Source organism: Mesocricetus auratus, unplaced genomic scaffold (genome assembly GCF_017639785.1).
Source record: "Mesocricetus auratus isolate SY011 unplaced genomic scaffold, BCM_Maur_2.0 Super-Scaffold_100013, whole genome shotgun sequence".
Taxonomy (NCBI): domain Eukaryota; kingdom Metazoa; phylum Chordata; class Mammalia; order Rodentia; family Cricetidae; genus Mesocricetus; species Mesocricetus auratus.
Window position 1 is genome coordinate 60296287 of NW_024429196.1, and position 22487 is coordinate 60318773.

A 22487-nucleotide genomic window follows, 5' to 3' on the forward strand; every position below is an offset into this window, starting at 1 on the left:
GCACCAAGTACCCTTCAGGCCTCTTGGAAACCCTTTAGGCAATGTGCTCAACTCAGAGAACAGGGGGTTAAAAGCTTTGCTTCCCTTCCTCAACTGTTCAGAAGTACACAGTGTGAGTCAACCATTGTTCAATTTATTTTGTTTTGTTAGATGGGGGTGTTTTAATTTTCTTTGTCGCCTCACTTTCCTCTTGGTAACATCTTTCTTTTTAATAGCAATAGAGCCTTGCAAATGTCAAGACTCTTGCCCCAATCACAACAGACTGCAACATAAAAACACATAAGAGTTTCTGAGCACCACAAATAGCTACTTTAGGAAAAAGACAAGTAGTAGCTGTAATTATATTTGTCCCTGCCATTGAGCTTCCCCCTCCCTTGCCTGCTCCAGCTCTCCCTCATCCCCCTTTCTCTCCTGTACTTAATGAATTTTCACTGCACAAAGATACCAGTATCTTTTGCCGAACACTCAGAGTCTGATTTCTAGGACTCAGCTCTTTGTATCCGAATGGCTGAGCTCTCTGATGTGCCTTATGTTTTGTCTTCCCTGGCTGGGTGTCTTTTATTGACCTGCTTCTTGAAACAGTTTGTGTGGTCTCCATAATTTTCAAATTATATTTTCCTTAATTAGGTTAAAGTCTGCTTGCATCCCCAAGCCACACCTAAGTGCATGTGATCAACATCAGACCCTGCCTAACAGGACCTTCCTTTTCCACCTAAGGGAGTTACTGAGGCCTTGTGTGCCTGGCAGGCTCAGTCTCCAGTTTGTCATCCAGAAGGAACGAATGGAGTGTGCTCCCTCTTACTGCCATCTCCATGGATTTCAAGCCACTCCCAAATTTCTGTACCCCTGTCTGGTTTTGCGTTCTGGGGCACTGCAAAGGTTAAAATAATAGTCATGTTGGTAAAGGGAAGTATAGGATGCTACCACAGCACTTCAGAGACACAGCAGCAGTGGACTTCCTGTGGAGCATGGATGCATCAATAGAGTACCGGCTCACAAAGAAATCCCACTCTCCATTTTTAGACTGAAGTTAGTTAAGTGAGGATGCAAAGAAAAAAATCTCTCCCCTACCTCCAGTCTGTCTTTCTGTTTCTGCCTCTACTTCTCTGTCTCTGTTTTTCTCTCTATATCCCCTTCCCCCCTTATATGCAAGTGTATATGTTCAACTGTTTCTGTTCTTGTACAAAGGTCTTTGTCTGAAGTGATCACCTTGGAATTTGCAGACAGACATACAGCATCATCAGGGATTAGCACAGTGAGAGGTCATTCGTGAAGGTGTAGTCTCAATTGCAGTGGAGAACCCAGTGTATTGGAGATTCTAGGACTCTGGGAAGGTCACCCGACAAAACTTTAAAGCTTGTGCTGCTTAGTTTTGTTTTTTTGTTTGTTTTTTTTTCAATTTGACATAAACCTGTCGTTACCTTGGAAGAGAGAACCTTAGTTGAGGCATTGCCTCCATCAGACTAACCTGCGGGCATTTTCTTGATGCGTGATTGTAATAGGAGGACCCACTGACTGTAGCTGGTAGTGCCCCAAGGCAAGTGGTCCTGGAGAGTATTAAAAAGAAAGTCAAGCCATGGAGATAATCCAGTGAACATTGTTCCTCAGGATCTCTGCTTCAGTTCCTGCTTCCAGTTTCCTGCTCAATCTTCTGCTCTGACACCCCTCAGTGACAAATTGACAGGGAAGTATAAGTCAAGTAAGGTCGTTCTTCCTCAAGCGTGTAACAGAAAGTAACTAATACAAGACCATATAGAGTTACTCAAATTGTGGGAGTCTGAGATACAAAAGGAGCCCAGCTACACTGAGGGAAACACAGGATGGTATCCTGTGTAGAGGATCATTTGGAGCCATGCAGACCTGAAGCACATTTGGATGAGAGATGAGTGACCTTGAACAAAGTTATTCTTCCTCTCTGATGTTTGCCTCTTTATTTGCCAACTGATACACTTTACTTCATTCTTGTGGTGATCATAAATAATGAATTTTAAAATAGATTAATAGAGCTAGCATTGTTGCTGGGTATCCACTGGAGAAGACTGCTCTGACATGGAGTAGAGTCTTGCTAACATCAGAACTCTAGGCAAGTGTTCAGTCATTCATTCATTCCACATGTGTGTTTATGAATATGCTAAGAAGATTTTTTTGTCTCTGTAACACAATACCTCAGGTTACTAGCTTATTAAAAGGTAGCTTATTTAGTTTAAGGTTAGTCAGATCTGTTGCTTTGGGCCTCTGGTGTTTTGAATTGGTAATGGTGTATGTGTAAGGAGCAGGGTGTAGGGAGGGTGTTATCAGAGAAAACTCTACACCTGGTGACAAGGAAACAAAAGAGGAAAAGGACCCGAAGTCATTTGTGAAAATATGAAAAATCTCTCACTAAAAACCTTTCACCTAAAGATTCTACCTTTTCCCAATAATATTACTCTGGACTCCACATGTTTAACCATATTCAAGCCATAGCAGCTCATGTCTATGCGACTCTGAGAACCAATTAACTTGGGAGCCATTGCTGATATGGACAGTCATCAAGTTCTAATGCCTTAATGAGTGTCTCCAAGGGACTTTATGCATCTGGTGTATACAGACTATTGATGGTGAATATAAATTTTTAGGAAGAGTATGTACCTGGAGGTAGGAATGACACGTGGCAAAGTTTATGTGATAGTGTTCAAGGCACTTAGATCAGGGAAATCAAAACTTCTCCAGATAGAGAGGAGGTCTGTGTCCATGGGTGCTAGACTCAGTCATAAAAATGGGTCAATCTGATAAAACCTTGAATTTCAGATCAAGAGAGTTTTACTTTGCTCTTTAGGTGGTGAGAATCAGGAAACCATTCAAAGATTGCAAGCAATGGAATGCCATAGGCAACCCAACAGTTCAGACAGAATGTTTCAGAATTCAGATGAAGTTAATAGACTATGTGGAGGTGCTAAATATGGGAACACATGGAGTGGTTCACTATGATGAAGTGTAGAGATGACAGGGAGGATCACCATGAAAGACAAGGCCATTTGGGAGATCCACTAACAAGCAAGCAGCTGAGAGACTAGTTTGGCAACAGAAGGTAGAGCCGTGAAGTCAGCCATTGGTATCAAACTCTAATCTGCCTCTTTATCATTCTCAACATGTAAGAGGTCATTTGTCCTAGTCTCTCTCTTTGCCATACAGAGGAGAAGGTATGCAGGGCAGGGTCTGGAGAGAACGAAAGTAGGGTGTATCTGGTTCTCTGTACAATGATTACAACATACAAGCAGCGACCTATCCGAGCTGCCATCACTTAGAGCTCTACCCTGCTCACTTCCCTGTGTCTTCTTATCCATCAGAGGACTACTTATTTATTCCCTTCATGTTTTGAAAGAGAAATTGAATCATAGAAGATTAGGTGATTTACAAAGACCCCCAAACTATCAGATATTGAGGTCCAGATCTAACCCTAGGTTTGTGCTTCCCAGGATCTGTTACAATACCTGTTTCTAAGATGATATCAAAGCATAATTGAAGACTGTCATTAAAGACAGAGAAATAATAGATCAGGCTATAATCTTGATGTGTTAAAGGGAGTGGTGGCAGTACATAATTTCTGGGTGTAGTGTTATGTGAAACATCTAACTTTCCCACCCTCCCTGCAAGGACAATCTCTGAAAAGGTCTATTTGCATCATCCAGAGAACTACTGGGCCTCTTCAGTAACAGTATTAGGACAAAGTCTTTATGCAAAGTCCTGCAAGTGGTAGATACTGTTGTCTACATTGAAATTGGCCCACTTCTTCTAAAGACTTCACCTTGGCTTATACCCTAACAGCTTTATTTGTGCTCTAATAACTTCCCTGGAATATGAATGGCTGGGGCATTTTCCCAACAATTGGCGTATATTTTTGTTAGCAAATATTCCTTGTACAGAAATGCAGGTTTCAACATGCCATGTCATACTGCATAGAATTCACTTCAATCACACTTACTTTCTCTCTTACTCTCTCTAATCTTCTTCCCCTCCTCTTTCTGCATACACATCTCCAGGAGTCCCCAGTCCCCATTTTAGTTATGATACACCCTGCCACAGCTTACACTAGTGGAAGAAAACACTTGAGACTTCTCTTCATGGGGATGATTTATTTCACTTTACATGATGATTTTCTCATGCAGGAAAGAAACCAGAAAGATAACCACATTCAAACATACTTCTAAAAATGGCTAAGGTACAAATTTAATCAAGAGTTGAACCATCTTTACAATGGGAACCAGAGAGCACTGAAAAGGGGTATTTTAGAGGACATGTGAGCATTGAAAGACCTCTCATGCTCATGAAGCTGTGGAGTATATTTACAGTGACTGTGGTATCAAACACAATAAACAAATTCAGTGCAAATTTGTATATCACGTATACAAATCCCTGTGAGATCCCAATAACACTTTTTCCAGAAAGAAAAAAGACACTAAAATTTGTGTGGAAATACAAAAGACTTTAAATAGCCAATGTAACCCTTAGTGGGATAGATAAACAGTGCTTCAGGCGTCATAGAACCAACTTCCATAGATACTCAGAGTCATGCGACCTTCACTGCAGCTGTCTTGTGCAGCTAGTATCTCTGAATTTGGGGACTGCCTCTTTTGTGGACTGATCAAAGAGGAAAGCTTTGAAACCACAACCTGCTTCCTTACTGTGTGTCTCAGTTTTGTCTTCTATAGAATGAGAAATCTAAGAAATGCAACTTCATTTAGACATCACAGATTCTAATAGCCTTTAGGCACTTTTTCAGGAGATCAGTTGGTTAGAATTTCTCTGATTATCTTTGGGCAGCTTTCAAAACCCAGTATGCAAAATGCAAACATCCATTTCTTTATCAGATGTAATGACTTACATCTATAATCACAGCACTTGGGAAATGGAGGTAGAAAGATTGTCTGGGGTTTGAGATAATAGTAAGTTGCAGACCATCCTGGACTACAGAGTATCTCAGACCAATCAGCCCATCAGCCAACCAACAAATCCATCTGTGGCCATTACAATTCACAGAATCCCCTACAAGTTCAGCTTTGTTGACCTTTCCCATAATTTGCTTATCATTCATAGTCTTTTGCATTAATTCATTCAGAAGATTAGTTTGCTTAAAAGTTTCCACATAGATACCATACAGCATTACCTATGGCATTTTTAAGCATAAGCAAAAGGATTAAATAAGTAAGGTCATTCAGTCACCAGTGAAGAGAGACTGCAACTCTTTTCATATGTTCTCAAATCTAGCATTCACACAGCAGCCTCAGATGACAGGAAGGACTTGCTAGAAGTATGCAGACACATACACTGCCCTAGTGTGGCAACTGTAGCATCCTGGACAAACTTTGAGGTCTGCTAGATCCAATCCCCCCACTTTAATATTCTAAAGAAACATATAAGAAGCAGGTAAAATAGATACTTCTAAGAAAGAACAAACCTTTTTGTAATCAATTGGAATTCAAAAGTAGCACAGGCATTTCAAATTAAATATCTTAATTAAACACACATTTGAGAAACTTAATTTAACTTATTATCTAAAGCTTCCTGCTCTCAAAATATCTTAATTTACAACGTACCTTACTCTATGACTTTAGATGGTAAACCAAGTGAGTGGCTCCACTGTCCCAAAAAAAGAGTAAAACCCCTATTACACAGCGCAACTGCAGAGTTTTCATTTATTTTCTAGCAAAATCTTTTTACATAAACTGAGCCATTAAGACGTTCAGGAATATGTAAAGGCAATTGCTCCCAATCATGGTGACCCAAGTTTGAACCCATAGGACCATATGGAGGAAGGAGAGAACCAGTTACTCAAAGGTGCCCTCTGACCAACATGTATGTGCTGTAGTGTACATATAGGAGATCATGTGTGTGCACACTGAATAAAGTAAAATGTAAGAAAACATTTTAATGATTAAAGAAATTGTGATTGTCAAGCCATCATAAACAAAAAGGACAGAGGGACACACACACAAAATTAGAATAATTAAAAGGTTTTGGCTAAATAAAGATTAAAGGTAACCCTAATATTAAAGTAAAGCTAAAATAGACACTTCTAAGAATAATCCTTTTTATTTTTATGCTTGCCCAGAAAAGGAATAATGCATAAATATATCACAGGAAGGAATAGTAAATTCTGTATTTTATATTTTTTATGAAATTAAAGTTGACTATGTCTTCTAGTGCTAATTAGAAGACCATCTCCATGTGATGATGCATGCCTATAATTTTCAGGTTCTGCAGGCATGAAGCAGGAGAATCATGAGTTTGAGATGAAACTAAGACACAGAATGACACCTTGTTTCAAAGCACTGAGTACTGGGGATATTGCTGAATGGTAGAGCAGTTGCCTACTATGTCCAAGGATCTGAGTTTGATTCTCAACACTACAAGAAATAAATGTAAAAAATATCAGAAAAACAAATGTTCATATGTAATTAAAACCAGACATCTAGATAGCTTCCCTGTCTTCTCCTAGTTAGCCCTGTCTGCTCCATGCTTTCTAATTACTCATATTCCATTATTGTTTTTTACCTCCTGTAAGACCTTTGCTTCCCCTCTCATAATACCCCTTAAAATTTTGGAACATAGAAGCCCATGCATTAATACACACACACACACACACACACACACATATGTATAGTGTTAAATATAGATTCTACATATGAGAGAAGATGTGTATTTGTCTTTCTGATCCTGGCTGACCTCACCTTATATAATGATTTCCAGTTGCATTTATTTTCCTAGTGATGTCAGCATTTCATTATTACAGCTTCATAACCCATTAAATACACATGTTATATTTTCCATATACATTCATCTAGGCTGCTTTCAGTGCCTGGCTGTTGTCAACAGTAGTGTACAAGTATCTCTAGCATGTGTAGACATAAAGTACTTCAAGAATACACTTAAGTGGTTTAGCTCGGTCGTATGGTAGTTGAAGTTGGGACAGGGCATTGGAAGAACAGTGGAGCAGGAACAAATAAGAATGAAATATAATGGCAAATACAACTGAAGATGCTGTGATTAATCAGAATATTAATAACATTCAATTAGGTAGGAAATCGCCTTCCTTTGTTTTACCCTTCCCTTCCTCCTTTCCCTTTCTGTTTTATTTTTTCTTCTTTAGAAACTATTCAGAAGACAGTCCTGATAGACTTCTCAATGCTTGCTTAGTCAATAATTAGACCTTGCTTTATCATAGTAAGTAGTTGAATAAAATTAATTTGAGATGAAGAGAATGAAAGGTCATTCCTAAGTATACTAGCAGTTGAATGATTTGTAAGTGTATCCTGAAAACTGCCCTGTAATTGGTCCAGTAAGACATTGCTTGATGTTGAAAATATCCTCAGGTATTGTCTTGAGAAAATAGGCTTCAAAATTCAGAAGTATGCATCCTTACATAGTGAATGTCATTTGTGACTCATTACAGGCTTGATTTATACTTGGCGTGAAATGATCTAGCATGCATTTGATTTGAGACATCGAGGAGCATAGCAATACTCAAATCAAATCAAACAGAGAACAGTGTTCCCTTTCCTTCCCGAGCCCTATCACGCAATTCATTTGGAAGGACTGGTGTGTCTATGGGTGGTGGGGAATATTTTCTCAGTATTCCAGTGAACCTTTAAAAAGGATTTTGTTCTACTAAAAAGCTAAGGGTGATGTTTAAGCACACTTTCCTCAGCATCCATCTCCCAGTGATTGAATTTGAGTATCTCCTAGGAGTCAAATATTTGATTATGAAACTTTGAGATTTCACTTCAAATGCTGCTACATAAACATTTCCCCCAGCCTGTGTGAGCAACAAAATCACAATCCCCCATACACAAAACTAAACCAGGTCCATGATGACCTTGGAGGAAGTTACTCATTACCCCCAGCCAAAATACCCGGCAATGCCAAAGCCCAGAAATGTTACCAGTGACCAGAAAGACTCAGCAATTCTCGTTCCCTAATCTTGATTCATGTCTGGTATCTGTCTTTGAAGTCTTATCTCATGTCCTGTAGCAGATACTTGAATACCTGCCAGTCTGTATTCTTCTGTTCTCCTTCAGGAAGAATGCAGACCCATGTTGCAACAGAACAGAAAGCTAAGCATTCTTGAAAATGACCGATGAATCGTACATCTCAATAGGCTGAAAATAATCAATGGGACATGGAATGCATTGGGCTGATGATGCCTGACTATGCCAATACTAAAACAATCGTATAGCCCGGCTGAATGAGGAATGCAGCCAGATTGACCACATTCTCCTTGGTAATCAGTTAAGGGATATTAGTACACATTTCTCAAGCAAAAATCATTACCTATCATTTAACAATACCCACTGTGAATTAGCTTGCTATTTGTCTAGTGCAAGGAATCTCACCAAATAACTGCCTTTTGTCAGGAATGATGAACACTCCCTACACAGCAGGGACATAGTTACTCGTCTCTGGAAATTCTAAAACATTTCCCATTTAACCGGGTGCACCACACTAATTTGTGGAATGATGAGGTCATCGGTCTTGGGCTTTCGTTCACTTTTTATTTCTCTTCTTTAATCTCATTCTCTTCATTTTCTTTATTACTAAGGGGGAGGCAAACTCACAAAAACCTGTTATCTATTATCCTTGTTCCAAATTTTGCTGGTTCTCAGTCCCCAGGGTTCGAAGTCAATATGTTTGGTAATGACTTTTTACAAAGAAAAAGGAAAAGGAACAAAGATTGGATTTCAAGTGTTATGATGAATGCGTATCTGAACTTTCAGCTGGTTTCGGCTTTAAAGAACTCAGCATCAATTGCACAGGAAGTCATCTTTGGAGAAACTGAAATCTGACAGTATACTAAATAAAATTCTCTCTCTCTCTCTCTCTCTCTCTCTCTCTCTCTCTCTCTTTGCCTCTCTCTCTGTCTCTCTCTCCCACTCCCTCCCTTCTCTCCTTTCCAAACACACACACACATACACACACACACACACACACACACACACACACACTTCCAAGTTGCTAAATATTTAGGGGTTTCCTCACCCATATTGTAATCAGGAAGCAAACGGTTGCAAGGTCAGAGTCTGGGAAGCCAGTGTTCATTTCTGCTTTGCTTCTTTTTCTCCTTCAGTTGGTTTACTAATTTACTTCAAAATAGCTTCGTGGCTTGTGTTTTGGGGGCTTATCAGGGAAAAATACATGGAGATGGGTTTCTGTATTAAAACTATGCTAAAACATGTTGAAAAGAAAAACCCAGTGACAAAAGGAATCCTAAAACGCAATGTGTTCTAGGAACAGGGATCCAATAAAAGCGCTAATTTGTTCTGTGTAAGCTTGTGCACTGTGGGGGAGGGGAGACCAGGCATTTCTTGCTGAAAGAGAAAGCATGAGCTATGAAAGGTAGGAGCTTCCCTGGCCCCTGGTTGTGAGTGAGGCAGTTTTTTGCTCAAGGTGAAAAACTCAGCAAATAATGTTGCATTTTGCAATTAAAACAGACTGGTTTGTCCTGCAAACCTTCACAAGCATTTTATTGTTCTCTGAACTACTGTGTGGGAAAAAACATAAGTGTATGTGTCTGTGTGTAGATGTGTGTATGCATGTAATGTATGTATGTACGTACAGCCATATGCTACAAGATAATATTCCAGTAATGGTGAACCACGTTGCCATGTTGGCTTGGTGGCACAGCAGGAGTTTTAGTGCATGCCCTCTGATTCACAAAGCAGAATCACATAACAGCACAATTTTCCTAACATCTAGTTATCAGGTAGTATGCAATTGTGTGTATACAAGTATATGCAACTTTTATTCCTGAAATTATTTCCAAAAATTTTAGTTAGCTTATCCTTCAGCACCCATAGAAACCTGACTAGAGCTGGAGGACCTAGGACTACAGTGGAACATCCCCATGTTGGTTGGATTGCATGTATCATATCAAATTTAAAGACCCTGGACTCCCTGCTATGAGCTTGCTGGTAAAGGATTCAGGGAGTGACTGTCTTTGTTTGTCACAGACATCATCCTCAGCTACTTGGTGCAGCTGCCCCTAACTTTTGGGGGATTCTTACAGTGTTCTAAAGCAGCTGAGGTTACCAGTAGACTGGGACAGGAAGATGGCTTAGTGGTCAAAAGCACCTACTCCTCTTTCAGAGGACCCAATTCAGACCCCAGCACCCGTGTTGAGATGCTCACAACCACCTGTGACTACAGTTCCAAGGGATGCAATGCCCTCTTTTGGCTTCTGCTGGCCCCCATACATATCCACTCCACATGTACACATACTTAAAAATAAAAGAAAAAATTTTGAACAATCACTGGCTGTGTGAACAGGAGGGAAGATCATGCAGAGTGTCAGGTCACCAAATCAGTTTGAATGGTTTTCTTGCTCTCCACGAAGGGCCTTCTCTGCCACAGTGGAGGTTCTCTCTCCCTGAGGTGACACCTGGCAGAGCGTGCTGTGGAAATATGGGTCACTTCACTTCACCAGCTTGTCCTTTGGAGCCGATTGTTTTTGCTTTAATAAGAATCTTCGGAGGCTAGAGATAACTGGATGCAAGCATGGGCAAAGTAATTCAAATCAGCAAGAAATGATCCAAAACTTCTAGGCACACGCACAAAGAGAAAGCGAAAATGCCGTGGCAGCCAGGCATTCGCCAGATGTCTCCGCTCTGATCGGAAGGCAAAGTAGAGCAGAGAGATGGCACGGAAGGCCCTTAAGCTCTGGCTGTCGAGTTGTTATTAATTAAAAATTCAGCAAGGGAAATCTCAAGTTCTTTGAAGGCGTGCTTTCTTTGTTTCCCCATATGAGGATGAACTCTTACAAATTCTATTTTATGATACTCATATTGATGGTTTGGGAGAATGAATTAATTGTTGGGGGAATGAAGTGAGAGAGTGAACACAGGAAAAAAAAACCTCTTACTAAAAGAACAATTAAATGAGATAGGTCATATGATAAGGGTTGTCTGTACTCTTGGCGATTTTCCAGCTTGCTTTCTTTGTGTAGAAGAAACGCAGAGAAAGTGCTACTTTCCCAGGGATCATTATGTAAGTCTACAAGACATTGTAGTGTTGAAGGTCTGGATATCAAAATCTCAGTGATCAGTCCCAAATTTCAGAATTCCTTCAGCTAGCTTTGGTCATAAATCAGTTGCCTTCCAGCTCTAGTGGCCAGCACTCCAGGGCTGCTAATGGTTCCTCTGTAAGCCAGTTCATCATCTGGAAGTACTTTCTTATAAATGTGCATGCAGTGTGCACATGAGGGCATATGTGTGTGTGTGCGTGCAGGTGTATCCGACTACTTTGGCAGTGCCTGCATCTAGCTATACCTAGCCTCTGAGTTCTTTTAAACCAGAGATATGCCTCTGGCTGATGTTGGAAGTCTTCCTCAATTGTTCTCCACCATATTCATTGAGGCATGGTTTCGCAGTTGAATCTTGAGCTCTCGGGTCCACCTAGTCTGGCTAGCCAGCTTGTTCTGGCAAATTCCTGTCTTTGTTTTCTGATGTGTGAAGGGCACTTGCCTGTTGTGTTGGGGATCTGCACTGGGTTCCACATACTTTGCGAGGGCATTTGCTCTCCAGCCCCACATCTTCCCAGTTTTGTATCTCCTCAGCCCTGAAGACTAGTTTGAGGTTTTAGCTTTTATTTATTGTTATTTATGTATGTGTATGCAGGTGCCCATGGAAGATGGAAGAGGCAGAAGACGGCATCGATTCTCTTGGAGCTAGAGTTACAGGTGATTATGAGGCACATCCCCAAGTAGGTGCTAGAAACTGATTTCTGGTCTCCTTGCAAGAGCATCAAGCGCTCTTAACAGCTAATCTATGTCTTTGGCCTCCACTGAAGCATGTATCTAATACCTGTAAAACACAGACCTACTAAGGCCAAATAATCTGTGTATTTTCTTTTATAAAACATGAAGTGATTGTGATAGTGTTGCCTTGGTTCAATTTCCCACATGCTTTGAATTTTGCGAGGCTCTCCTGCTGACACTATCATGATGTTTTAAACTTCAGGATGGCAGGTTGTAGCATTTGATGTGAGCATCTTTCCTTGGGTCCCAGCTTAAATTTGAAACTCTGGTCTGCTCATATCATAGAATCAATGCAAACCCCAATCCCTTCTTCTACTTACAAAATTGTACCAAAAATGAAATTTGACTCATTGGTTTGTCCATAGACATATTTTAAATATTAATGTGTTCACTCTCAAATAGAGGTCAGATTGATTCATGCACAACCTGATCCTTGTAAATAATCCTCTTCACTGTGCAGCTGACATTTGGCTATACCTGCTGCTAAGAAAGTAAACACCAGACCGGGGAGATGGCCCAGTGACTAGGAACACTTGCCTTGCAAGCATGAACACCGAAGTTCAGGTGCCCAGTATCTACATAAGAAGCCAGGTGTTACATTATTCCGCTATAACCCAGCACTATATGGGGCAGGAACAGGACAATCCCTGGGACATGCCTGTCACCAACTGAGTCAACAGTCAGCTCCCTGTTCATTAAGAGAGCCTGATTCAAGGAGAAAAGGTGGTCAGCAGTAGAAGGGGGACATTGACACCCTCCTTCAGCCTCCTAGTATACATAGAGGGTACACACACACACACACACACACACACACACACACACACACGGGAGGGAGGGAGGAAAGGAGGGTAGGAGGGAGGGGGAGACAGAGATAGAGAGAGACATAAGGATAGAGAAAGATTTGTCTTGGTTTTATTTATGGGCCAAATGCTCCTAATTGTTTCTATGCTAAGACATTATAATATTTAATGTCTCGTGCAGAGCATTTAGAAATCCCAGCATTAGGATAGAGCAGTACTTAAGCCTGTCATTTGTCTCACTCTTATCTCTAACCACCCCAACTTCAATGATTACACATAGGTTTAAAGTTGCCAGAATAGATTGTTGACTGAGCATATGGACTCCAGACTGGGCAGGCATGGTGTGGTGGGTTTGTAAGTGTGCTGTTCAGTGACTCCTACAGGAACACCTGCTGTGAGGGTGCTATTCCCTGACAGCCTCTGGAAGAATACCTCCAGAACCTACAGCTCTTCACAATGATGCCATTCTCTCGCAAATTAGTGACTGAGCTGGAAACATAGTGGCAGCAAGCCATAGAAGTTCTACATGGGCACCTCCAATGGCTGATTGCCTGCTAAGCTTCCATTGGGGTATTTCAGTTCCTCTTCAAGCTACGTCATGTGTGGGAGTGGTCCGCCCTAGTCCTGTTTCATATGTGCCTCATTCTCTCAAGTATTAGCCCTTTCCCTAAACCCCCACACTACAGTTTGTCCATACCTCTGCCCCCTAAAGCACCATGTGACACTGGTGGCTGTCCCAAGTCTTTGTTCTGCAATTTGTCTTTGACCATCTGTTTTATAATTCTATTTTATTTTTTAATTGGCAAATAATTTAGCGAATTTAAGAATACAGTATGACGATTTAGAAAATTTAAGGATACAGTATGATGCTTTCATATGTAAAACATACATTATGAAGTGGTGAGGTTAGTTATTACAGAAGGAACACATGTATAAAAAGTCAAAAAAAAAAGAAAAATTTCCACATTACTATAGAGTTTCCACAACTCTAAAATCAAACAATAGTAGACAAATGTTGAGTTTTTATATACTGCAGGAAAGGTTTTTGAATTCATGTCTTATTTTATTACTAGTGTGCCTGGCCTCAGAATTATAAATATAAATTCATTTTAACTTTCCAGGAAATTTCTTTCTAATTTCTCCTGCCATTTGCTTTTAAAATTCCTATAATAAATTGAAGCTCTGTCCTCCATACCTTAGCTATGTTACTTGCCAGAGCTTTCAAGAACTGTTTGCATCCTCATGACTTGGAAATGCCCCTGAAACACATTCAGGCAAAAGCCTGCTGGGAACTATGTGAATATGTTTAATATCATGGCTGATTCATAGCTGTGCTCAGTGCCAAGAAACTTTCTTTTATTATTTCCTGTATTATTTCCACCATTTTAATGTCAGTTTCCTCTCTTTAATTTTCACTATAAGAATTTTGAGAGTCTTTTTTATCAATAACTTACACATCTCTCACACTAAAATTATTTTGTAATAATTTCAGGTTCCTCATATTTTCTTTTGGCATTTTTATTGCATGGAAGATTTCTGATTTCTTAGAATTCAGTCGCTTTAGATCTGTGGTGGTTTGAAAGAAAATGGGACCCAAATGGAGTGGCACTATTAGGAGGTGTGGCCTTGTCAGAGCAGGTGTGGTCTTGTTGGAGGAAGGGTGTTACTGTGGGGGCAGGCTTTGAGGTCTCTTTTCCTCAAGCTTCCTTCAGTGGGACTTCCAGTTGACTTTCTGTTGCCTGCAAGATGTAGCATCCTCAGCTACAGCACCACTTCTGCCTGCGTGGGCTGCCATCTTCCCTTCATGATTGTAATGGACTGAGCCTCTGAAACCACAAGCAAGTCACCTCTGTTGAATGTCTTCCTCTACAAGTGTTCTGTGGTCATGGGGTCTCTTCACAGCAACAGTAAACACTAACTAATACAAGATCATTTCTTTTTAGGGCAGAAGCTTTGCAGGTTGTGTAAAGGTAAGTACCTTGGTGGAGAGTGGTGAGTTGGATGAGGTGATAGGTGTGACTTGAGTGAAACACATGCATACTTTATTTATCATCATCTCCTCATCATCATTTCCTGGACCCATAGTCTCCTGGAGCTTTTGTGCAACCTCCTTTAGAGAAAATCTTTCAAATTCATAGCTTGACAACATCTGCTTACAACCCGACATTCATCTGTTTCTCAAAATTTCCTAGTTGTACTCATTTAACTGCGGTATCATTGGATGTTTAGGCTTACATTTTCTCCCTCACGACTAACTCCTGTGCATACAAATCTACTTACATTTTAATAACCTAAGATAATATTTCCTCAGAAAACATCACCCACTCGGTGCTCATTTCTCCATGAATGATTAATGATGATAATTTATATGGAATCTTCTACTGAAAAGCACATTAAATAACAACGTTGCCAGTACAGCCTCCTCATATCTCATTACACCAGAGAGCAACGTTTAGAATTAATGCTGCTATTTTACCAATGGCCAGTCATGAAAGTTGGCTCTGTGTAGAAAAGGAATAGGTTAAAATATGCTTGTTGACCATCTTGTCTTTATTCTCAGAGGATTTATCAAGTTGTCATTTGCCCTTCCAAAAGCAGCAGACTATAGGCCAATGCTAATTCAACTGTGTAATCCTGAGCAAACTAAGTTTTCAGAGTCTGTTTCTTCCCAGGGCTGGTGAGAGAACTCGGGGCAGATGGTACACTGAGTAAGATGCTCAGTAGGTTTTAAGTATCTAAAGGTGTTACCTACAATGCTCATTGTGTTGGCAATCTCTTGGAGGTGTGGATCACTCCAGTTCCCTTCTGCCAAAAAGAATTGCATGCTTGTCTTTTTTTTCACCTCATTGCATTGGGGTTTTTCACACATACAATAATCCCGTGTCTTCAAAAGAATGTATGGAACTGGGTGACATTATAATAAGTAGCATAGAAAGGCAAAAATGATATTTTCTCTTATATGTGATTCCTAAAAAGTTTCTTTAAGTGATTAATAGATGTGAAAGAAGTTGAGCTGGGAAAAGAGAAAGTTATATTTGATAAGTGTGTTTTAAATACATTTTTTGAAATATCACATGAATACAATTAATATTGATAATTAATATATATATATTCATTTTTAAAGAATTTCATTTCTGCTTTTCCAGTCACATTATTAATCCAGGCATGCAGAGATTATAACCTTCATCAACCAGTGTACCTAGCAGGGACCTTGCATATTCTACCCTAGCCACTGCGGAAGTAGTGAAGATCTGGATAGAAGAAGCTATTCTAAGCTTTAGAGTCTCAAGAGTTTCCAGATTACAAGCATATTCCAAAATCAGAATGCAGAGGCCAACACACTGCTTCATGCTGAACAAGACAGTACTGGTCCCACAGAAGAGGACGCTCCACAAGTGGACGAGTAGACTTGCTGCCATAAGTGGCAAAGTCAAAGTGTAGGGCATTGTATAGACAGAGTCAATGCAGCTGTGCACATGAGAATGGTAGACATTCCCTGGTGTGTGTGCAAATGTGCTAGGAGGGAATTCACTTCCCTGACAACAAAATGAAGGCGGGTAGGTATGGTGATTTATTATTTATGATTTATTAAAACTTGCCTAAGGATTCAGAAAGCAAAGTCAGCCTCAAGCTATAGAGATTTCAGGCAGTGGTGATAGACACCTTTAATCCCAGCAGCCAGAAGCTAGGAGGTGGTGGTACACATCTTTAATTCTAGGATTTAGGATTAAGAGGTAGATGGATCTCTGTGAGTCCAAGGCCACCCAGATCTACACAAAATTGATCCAGTTCTAAGGAGAAACAGCTCACACAAAGATGATCTCAGCACCTGGGGTCACATGCCTTTAATCCCAGCAGTAGAGGGGTATAAAACATAGGAGCAGGGTCTTTGGTAGTCAATATTAGGCATTCATTCTCCAGCCACATTGAGGACAGGAAGACATTCAGTCTCAGAATTCTCCAATTATACTGAAGAGAGGCAGCAGTCTGAGGTTTGGTAGAACCAGGATCACCTTTCAGTCTGAGGTAGAGGTAAGAGTTAGTGCCTGGATGCTTTGATTTTCTGATCTTCAACTTGAAGTCTAAACCCCAAATCAGTCTCTGGGTCATTTATTTTTGTGTTACGGGTAGGGAGCAGGCAGAGCTAGCTCTGTATCATCAAATGAAGTGTTGGTCCTTAGTGTCACTATTAGAAACTTGAATTGGCCGGGCATTGGTGGCACAAGCTTTTAATCCCAGTACTTGGGAGGCAGAAGCAGGCAGATCTCTGTGAGTTCAAGACCAGCCAGGTCTACAAGAGCTAGTTCCAGGACAACCTCCAAAGCCACAGAGAGACCCTGTCTCGAAAAAACCAAAAAAAAAAAAAAACTAAATTACTGAATTGAATGTGCTCCTTTGGGGTGTAACGCAACTGCCTTTCGAAAATGGATTCACCTAGCCTGTGCTTTCTGATATTAAGTAGGTACATGGTACCACTGATACTGGCTTTTAGTGCTGTGTCTTAGGTTTTAAGCTTCTATAACATGTTTAAGTCCAAGGGAAATAGCTCCAGAGGTACTTTGGTGTTGGACCTAAAAAAAGGCTCAGGTGTGAGACCCAGTGTAACTTCCTGAGCCTGGCTAGAGTTTGGCAACTTGTCTCTGACCTGTCACCTCCACATGGGGGTGACTCAGCAAGGCCAGATGTAAGACTGCCCCCTGCCTAGCTACTGCCAGCTTGGTGGAATATTATTGACCCTTACTCCTCATGTCACCTTACCCCATCCTAACATTGCCATCCCCTACCTCAGCCCTATATAAATTCCTGCCTGTTGGAATAAATCGAGATCCTGCTGCAACAGACTCCTGACTCAGTGTGTATTTTTTCCCTGTAACTAATGGGGGAAGGGTCTGAGTCATCAACACTCACCATCCAGCTCAGCCCAGGAAGAGACTGGCTGGACCAGCCTTTCCCCTTCTCTACCTGCCAGAGGACCAGGCACTTTGGACTAACTCCCTCCAGAGACAGGTGGTTTGGATCCATGTGACAGTGATGCTACTGGAGAGAACACGAAGCACTGTGAAGTATTACCAATCTACAGCTTTACTGTGTGTTTAGTCCAAATTCTGGATCCCGTGAATCAGGTAATCTTCTGTCCTTTGGTGTGCTGTGGATTCAGACTCCCGTTATTATCATTCAGATGCTCTTGAGTCCCTCCATAAAAGGCCACGCAGACTACACCCAAACAGTTGTCATAACATGTGTTCACAGGTTATCACACAGGAAAGATTAAATCTGAACTGAAGAGTTTAAAAAGTGCTGGGGGATGGGGACAATGCTCAGTTGGAAAGCCTGGGTGCTTATCTATCATGTACAAGACCCTGGATTCAAGCCTGACACCACAAGAAAAAAAAATGGTGATACATACATTTGTAGGTGTGGCAGGAGTTATGGGAGAGGCTCTCACCCTGACTACAGATTAAAACTAACCTTTCCCGTTCTATTCTGCTTTCAAAGTGCCAGTGTTCATTTTTCTTCACCCACTGCTAAACTTCTCATGCTTCTCCTACTTACTGAGTCAGCTAACAAAGAGGCTCTTTGGGGCTTTATACTTATCCTACCACTGTTTGCTGCTCTCTGCATCCATTGTAGAATTGGCAGGGTAGGTCTGTGCAGTTCCTGGTGTGTAGAAACTCGGGGGTCTCTCCATGGGAGGCTGCAGGATTGAGGCTCAAGCTCTGCTTGGATGGTAAGCAAAGGAACCCATTAGTGTAATGCAAAGCTCCTTCCTCCCTTCTTGGCAGGGGTCGTTGCTTGGAGCCAGCAGGTGCTTAATGCTCTTAAATTTATGAGTAGTGAAAGCTGTTGGATTTCTTAACATCTGGGTACCATAAATTATGAGATTTTTTTGGCACGACATAGTTGGAAAGTGATTTTGAAATCCATGGAAAGCCATTAAATAACCTTTTCCCGGAATGTGTTTATCTCTGAACATTTACCTCTGTGGCTGTAGGTTGTCCTCAAATGAGCTGACAGAGCCCAGCCTCGCAGGAAGCAGCAATGTCAGGAAAAACTAAGTCAAAATTATGTCTCCTTGAGATCTTTCCCAACACAAGATGACCTCTCCTTTATTCATTTACAGGGCTCTTTTAAGATTAAGATTACCCTTAACTTGCATATTCATAGTTCTCACAGAAACTTCTTGTTCAGAATTACCAATATGTATAGAACTAACATATTAATCTCTGACTTCTACTGGTTAGTTTACTTCTAAACCAAAACAGATATTTTGAGCCACCTTTCTGTTTCATTTCTTTCCCTTTTTCTGTTCTTTTTTTATCACAATAGATAAGTTAGATTGCTAACCCTTAAGCAGAATCGCAAAGTGAAATAAAATAGTAAGAAAGGAATAGGCCGTTTCTTTTCTGTGATGGGGTCTCCATAGGACATTATCCACCCATGTTGGTATTGTCTGTGTTTGTTTTCTATCAAGTCTTCCAGATGGACACGGACACTTCCAATGCTCTTCAATTCTGTTAATATTAAATGATATTATCATAAAACTTTAAACTCCAATGGATGCCTTTTGGATTTGATGTACTGAGAGTTTCTTTTCCCTCTGTTTTTTTAACAGAAATTGAGGTAGTACATAACATTATTATGTATTAAAAATACTGCCACCTTTACAGAGTCTAGAATTTACTGTGCATTAACACTCCAACTTTATATATGTGTATATGTATATATCTGTGTGTAGCATATGTGTATATTGTTATATGCTATTTATATATATGTTGTATATATAACAATATACACATATGCTATACACTTATATACATAGCATTACATATATGCTACCATGTTTTCACAAGATACAGTGTGAGCAATTCTGGATTTATGAGAAGCTGCTTTGGATACTATCCTAGTCTCTTTTCTTTAGGCTCTTGATCAGGGACAAATTACATAAGCAGCCATGGTCATCCTGCTGTTCCTTGGAGTAGAATTTGTCATAGACGTCATGGGTGGTAGCCTAGCACCCATTAAATAGTATCCTAAAGGTATTGCTGCTTAAGTTTTAATATGATATTATATAGATAGACTCAGGACATTAATCTATCTTAGATGTGTATATGTCTCTGTGTATCCATCATCTGTGTCATCTCAAGGCATTTTATATCACAATCATACAGATTCAATAAAACAGGCATACCTGGGCTAGTGTGTGTAGCACTTTGTAGTTCCCAAGAAAAAATGCAATTATACTCAAATATGTTTCAGTAATATTGTGCTTTATGTTGAAACTTCAGGTCTTCCAGATTTTCCATATGGACTACTTGGGAAAATGGGCACTTGAAAAAAGGTGGGGTTTTGTTGTTTGTTTGTTTGTTGTTTTGCAGGGCATTTGCTCTCGTGTGTGTGAAGGGCCGCTCCAAATTGTATTCATTTCATGGCAGGTTTAGGATGTTTTCTTAAGAGGAATTCAAAACTCACAGCTTTCAGATAGGATCCAAAATAATGCTTCGTAACTGAAGACGGTTTGCTTGGGGTTTCTCCTCCTTGAAATAAGAACAATAATGTGGCAGAGACCCCAAAGGGAAATATATTGTTAATGGAAAAAATTGCCTTCATTCACTCCTTCTATTTAAGGGAGCTCTTGCTGCCAGGTTATAATGAAAACATAAAGATCTAATACAAAACTGATCAGGAGAAAGGAGGCAGGGGAAAGGAACCCAGAAAACACAGCTTCTAATCCAGATGGTAACATTCACAGTGGCTTTGTGAAAAACGGCCAGCAAACCCTCCATCCTCTCTGAGGTCCTTACCCACAATGATCTGCAACACAACCCTGCAAGACTAAATGGCAGTGCACATAATTTAGTTAAACTGTGTTTATGCAGAATGAAAGAGCAATGAGGGGGCGTTTCTTTGTGGTGACTAATCTAAGCGATAGAAATATCTAGAAAGTAGTCGTGAGTTCCAGCTTAAAACAGGTTTGAAAAATCACCCCCTATTTTTTTAATTAGGGAAATAATTGTTGCTGCTTGACGAAATTAGGTTAGGGACAAATCTTGAAGATGGAAAGGAAAATTTTTTTTCTGCAGATGAAATGTTATGTTGGTGTCTTGTTTGGAATGGGGGGAGTGTTTGCTTGCCTGTTTGTTTCTTGGGGGGAAGAAATAGCTTGGACAATTTTTTCCAGATTTAGTAATAGCCTAAAATAATGCTTAATGATGAATGTGAAAAAACACCTACCGACAGAAGGAGGCAAACAGTTTTTTAGCTCATTTTCCACAGCCTTTCTTGTGACCTTTGGGGTTGCATTTCGGGGAAAGGAATTATAAATTTCAGAGATTTCTGAGTTCTTCCTCTAGCAATTTGATGTCTTCCAGAATCAGGATTCTTTCAAGAAGTTAGCCAGCATGACACATACATTCTCATTTTTCTACTGCATCCAGTAAGGAGAAGGTCCTGCCAGAGCTGGTATATACCCTCTGCATTACTCAATGGAATGCACCTCATACCTGCCCTGTAGACAGTGGCATAGTGACTTCAATATTAGTAGATGGTATTGATTAACTTATCTACATTATTGAAGTTGCATATAAAGTAATGCAATACAGAAATCAGACAAATGGAAGCTTAACAAATAGACTAGTATAATACCACCAATTCCAAGGCCCATTTGATGTTTCCAGTGAGAATAAATTGATTTTGGTTTTAGGATTTTTTTTGTCCTAGTTTGCATTCTTTCTAAATGGATGCTAACACAAGTCCTTGCTAGAAAACTAGCCACCAGTAGCAGCAAGGAAGAACAGAAGAAATGGATCTCTTCTAGAATGAGTAAGGGCTTCTGCTGTCAATCTGAAAGGAAATAAAGGTGGTAATCATGGTCTCCTATATATATGCTGTCCATTCAAAAGCTGGTGTTCAGGTACATAACCAAGAGCTGGCAACACTGACTTCTTCCACTGTGTTAGATGAGATGATACTCCATCTACAACCATTGAAAAACAGCCATCTAAATTGTTCAAGAGTAGTCTCTATCCTAGGAATTTGCTCATGTACGTTTTAAAATTACGAATGATGATCACAAACAGTCAAGTTTCCCTGGGTGGAGCCAACTTTACTAAGTCAAAAAATGTTTAAAAGCACTGACTTAAGTTTTATTTTAAAGAGGAGTCTAGAATTTATTTAACAAACCTATTTCTGAGAGAGAAAGAGAGGGGGAGGGAAGGGGGCTTAAACGTAGTTTCTAGAACTTTTGAAATAATTTTTAGAATCTGTATTTCACTCACCTTTGACTAAGACTGCCACTGGAGCAACATCTGCTTTTTCCTCCCCTAGTGAGAGAACCAATAACTTCTGGATCAACTGATGACTCTGTAAAAGGTTGTCATTCACTGTTTAGGATCCATCCTAGTTACTTCTCTGTTGCTGTGATAAACCTCACAACCAAAACAACATGTAGGCTAAAAGTGTTTATTCAGTTTAAAAATGTGTCCTTCATCAAGAGAACCCAAGGCAGAACTTGATGGGCAGGAACTGAAGTAGGGGACACAGAGGAATTCTGTCCATAGGATTGCTTCCTGTAGCTTGCCCAGCCTGCTTTCTTATACAGCCCTCACCTACTTGCCAATGGTTGACACTGCACACAATAGGCTTTGCCTGATCACATCAATCAACAGTCAAGAGAATGCCCCAGAGGCCAATCTGGTGCAGGAAAATCCTAAATCGAGATACTCTCTGGTAATAGGAATGATTAGGTTTTGTCAAGTTACCAAAAAAACTAAAGTATGACAGCATCTCACACAACCTTGTGTGTTCATATTACTATTTTAATGCCATGGCATTTAGTACTATGTAACTGACACTTTACAGCATCCTTATGGTAGATGGCCACATGCTGTTCGTTCTTTTTCAGG